The following is a 4,874-nucleotide window of genomic DNA, read 5'->3' on the forward strand; positions in this document are numbered from 1 at the left end:
TAATAAAATATTTTAAAAACCTGTGTAGTGTGTTTTATTACTTACACTTTTTTCCTAGGTAAATGGGTAGGGGTACCATGTACCCCATACTCATTTACATAGGGTGGGGGGCCGGGATCTGGGGGCCCCCTTATTAAAGGGGGCTCCCAGATTCCGATAAGCCCCCGCCCGCAGACCCCGACAACCAACGGCCAGGGTTGTCGGGAAGAGGCCCTTGTCCTCATCAACATGGGGACAAGGTGCTTTGGGGGGGGGGGGGCGCAGGGCGCCCCCCTCCCCCAAAGCACCCACCCCCCATGTTGAGGGCATGCGGCCTGGTACGGTTCAGGAGGGGGGGGGGGGCGCTCGCTCGTCCCCACCCCCTTTCCTGACCGGCCAGGCTGCGTGCTCGGATCGGGGTCTGGTATGGATTTTAGGGGGACCCCACGCCGTTTTTTCGGCGTAGCGGGGTTCCCCTTTATAATCCATACCAGACCTAAGGGCCTGGTATGCCCCGCGCTCGCCGCAATAGGAAGATTTGTTTTTCCTATTGCAGCGAGCGCGAGATGCAATACCATCCCCTCGTGTCGTATTTGGACTGTCAGACCAGCCTACACACGAGCGGGCTTTCCGTCGGACCAGCACACACACGAGCGGACTTTCCGCCCGAAACTGAGTCCGACGGAAAGATTTCAAACATGTTTAAAATCTAGGTCCGGCGGGCTTTTGGGAAGAAGTCCGCCGGAAAAGTCCGCCGCCGCCCACACACGGGCGGATTGTCCGGCACACTCTGGTCCGCCGGACCAAGTATGCCGGAAAGTCCGACCGTGTGTACGCGGCATAAGAGTTACTCACCACCAGTTGCCCCACACAACCCCTACCCTGCCCCGCCCCTAATTCCAGCCCCAAACACGCCCTCGTAAATGATCTCATGAAATGACACTGTTAAATGTTTTATGCAGAATTAAGTTACAAAATGAATATTAACAACATTTTTAACAATATTAACATAAAGCATATTAGTGCCCATTGTTGCAGCCTCATCAGTGTCCATTAGTGCAGCCTATCAGTGCAGCCTCATCAGTGCCCATCAGTACAGCCCCATGAGTGCAGCATATCAGTACCCATCAGTGCAGCCTCATCCGTGCCCATCAGTGCAGGCTCATCAATGCCCATCAGTACAGCCTCATCAGTGCCCATCAGTGCAGTATATCAGTGCCCATTAGTGCAGCATATCAGTGCTGCCTTATTAGTGCAGCCTCATCAGTGCCCATCAGTGCAGCTTATAAGTGCCCATCATTGCTGCCTCATCAGTGGTCATCAGTGCAGCCTATCAGTGCTGCTTTATTAGCACAGCCTCATCAGTGCAGCTTATAAGTGCACATCATTGCTGCCTCATCAGTGCCCATCAGTGCAGCCTATCAGTGCCCATAAGTGAGGCCTCATCAGTGCCCATCAGTGCAGCCCCATCAGTGCAGCTTATCAGTGTGGCCTTATCAGTGGCCATCAGTGCAGCCTCATCAGTGCCAACCAGTGCAGCCTTATCAGTGCCCATTAGTGCAGCCTTATCAGTGTCCATCAATGCAGCCTTATCAGTGCCCATCAGTGAAGCCTTATCAGTGTCCATCAATGCAGCCTTATCAGTGACCATCAGTGCAGCCTTATCAGTGTCCATCAATGCAGTCTTATCAGTGCCCATCAGTGCAGCCTTATCAGTGTCCATCAATGCAGCCTTATCAGTGACCATCAGTGCAGCCTTATCAGTGTCCACCAATGCAGCCTTATCAGTGCCCATCAGTGCAGCCTTATCAGTGCCCATCAATACAGCCTTATCAGTGCCCATCAGTGCAGCCTTATCAGTGTCCATCAATGCAGCCTTATCAGTGCCCATCAGTGCAGCCTTATCAGTGCCCATCAATGCAGTCTTATCAGTGCCCATCAGTGCAGCCTTATCAGTGCCCATCAGTGCAGCCTTATCAGTGTCCATCATTGCAGCCTCATCAGTGGCCATCAGTGCAGCCTATCAGTTTGCTTTATTAGTGCAGCCTCATCAGTGCAGCTTATAAGTGCACATCATTGCTGCCTCATCAGTGCCCATCAGTGCAGCCTATCAGTGCCCATAAGTGCAGCATATCAGTAACCATCAGTGCAGCCTATCAGTGCTGCCTTATCAGTGCAGCCCCATCAGTGTAGCCTTATCAGTGCCCATCAATGCAGCCTTATCAGTGCCCATCAATGCAGCCTTATCAGTGCCCATAAGTGCAGCCTTATCAGTGCCCATCAATGTAGCCTTATAAGTGCCCATCAGTGCAGCATTATAAGTGCCCATCAGTGCAGCCTTATCAGTGCCCATCAGTGCAGCCTATCAGTGCCTTAAGACTTACTCGCCACCAGTTGCCCCACCCAACCCCTAACCTGCCCCTCCCCTAATTACATCTCTAAACACACCCTCCTAAATTACCTCGTGAAAAAACGACACTGTTTTATGCAGAATTAAGTTAAAAAGTGAATATTAACAACAAAATTTTGAAATAGTAATGAATTTAATTGAAATCCGTTTAAAAAAAAATTTGTATTCGTTTTCTAATGAATTCCAAATTTTCAGAATGTTGAGAATTCAAATCAGTTGAAAAACGATGTGTGAAGAATAGCTTGTTGTTAAGCAGCGGGCCGGGAAGCTGGACGCCACGTCCTGAACAACCGATGACTCATCAGCTGTCAACAGGCTTCCCCACCGAGAGCTGAAACAAAACAATGCCAGCAATACAAAAATGTTAAAAAAAAACGGCGTGGGGGTCCCCCCAATCCATACCAGACCCTTCGGGCCACTTCTATTTTAGAAGAAAAAGAAATAACCGTGCTAAAATATATGAATAGGTCTTAAGGAATGATCCAAGAACTATGTCCCAAGAACTCCTGTTAGGAACTTCATATATACATGTGAACCATTGCAATGATCAAAAGACAAAATAGAAAACAGATAAGTCCATACACATAACTGGGAATCAACCAGTGATGTCCATATGAAATAGATGAAATAGATGAGAATCCTTATATATATATTAATCAATCAGAATCAGTCCCAGAGGAAAGCCCATGGATGGACACATCAAGACTCAGTGGTAAAGATGAAAAGGACACCACACTCAGTGATCCGCTACCACAAAGATATTGCGCTTACCACAAAGCAAGCAAAAGATAGCCTGTAGTCCGTCCCGGTATAGGAAGTCCAGCTGGTGTACCTTAACTGCATACAGCGTGGCTAAGAAGATATAGCAAACACCCCGAACACTCGTCTCACGGGCATGTAAACGAAAGAAAATCAGGAAGATGGACGTCTTCTTTATAAAGCTCCTCTCAGGTCCGCCTGAACAGAAAATAATGTCCTGCATTTCTACAAAAAGCATGAAAAAAATTCAGTTCCTCTAATCTTTCCTTATAGCTGAGCTCCTCCATTCCTATTATCAGTTTGATTGCTCTTCTCTGCACTTTCTCCAGTTCCCCGATATCCTTTCTGTGAACTGGAGACCAAAAAATGGAAAGAAGGGCTCTTATATAAGGTTCTTATGGTAAACTCTGTTGTAAAGGGGCTTTGTTGGGCACCCTGATGTAAGGGAGAAATCTTAAGTTGGTGTCTGACGTAATCGTGCTTAGGTGAGGATTCTGATGTAAGGGGGTCTCTGATGGGGACTTTGATGTAAGGGGGTCTCTGATGAGACTTTGATGTAAGGGGGGCTCTGATGGGGACTTTGATGTAAGGGGGTCTCTGATGAGACTTTGATGTAAGGGGGGCTCTGATGAGACTTTGATGTAAGGGGGTCTCTGACGGAGACTTTGATGTAAGGGGGTCTCTGATGGAGAATTTGATGTAAGGGGGTCTCTGATGGGGACTTTGATGTAAGGGGTCTCTGATGGGGACTTTGATGTAAGGGGGTCTCTGATGGAGACTTTGATGTAAGGGGGTCTCTGATGGAGACTTTGATGTAAGGGGGTCTCTGATGAGACTTTAATGTAAGGGCAGACTTTTGCTTTGTTTTACTGAAATTCTTTCTCTTTTGTTCTGAATCATATTATGCTGATTCCAAAAATATCAAATTATTAATTAATTTATTACTTGCTGATTCATCAAATGAATTTTCTTTGGCCTGCAAATATTTGTAAAATATATGATATGGTCCTCATATTGAAAAGTTTGGAGACCCGTGGGCTAGAGAATTGCAATTAAAAGGAATTTATATGTTAATATGTATTTTTTTTTTTCTAATAAAAAAGATCTGCTAATAAATGAAATACTTTTATTCTGGTGTTGGGTGTGATAATTATGGTGTTAATATAACAGAGAACATACACAAATTAACACGTGTTTTAATGACCTTTTTAAAGCTACCACAAAGCCTAGATCAGTAAACAGGTGTGGTGACAGTAAAAGTAATTTCCGTATGCTTTTATTGCTTTCAGTACAATACTGAACATGATGACGTGGGCAAAAGTGGAAAATAATTATCACGTATTACAAAGTGCTCCTTTTACAGGTGGAAAGACTGATTTCTATTTGATGGAGAACTTTGGGTAAGACAGAAAATTCAGGAAAATATGGAAAAAAAAGATACTATTTTCTGTCCTATAAAGTTTTGGGCCTGTTGAAGGATATGAATTTGGCTTGCTATATGCTACGATTTCTGCTATGAGCTCTGATTGCTATGCAGCATGATGGTTTCTATATGTTAGGGTGCTAGGGAGGATAATGGTTGCTATGAGCTACAGTTGCTAGGAAGGATGCTGGTTGCTATGGGCTATGGTTGCTACCAAATATGATTGCTAAGGAGGATGCTGGTTGACTTATTTTATGGTTGTAAGGGAGGATGCTTGTTGCTATGCGTTACAGTTGCTAGGGG

Source organism: Aquarana catesbeiana, linkage group LG03 (assembly GCF_042186555.1).
Source record: "Aquarana catesbeiana isolate 2022-GZ linkage group LG03, ASM4218655v1, whole genome shotgun sequence".
Classification (NCBI taxonomy): Eukaryota; Metazoa; Chordata; class Amphibia; order Anura; family Ranidae; genus Aquarana; species Aquarana catesbeiana.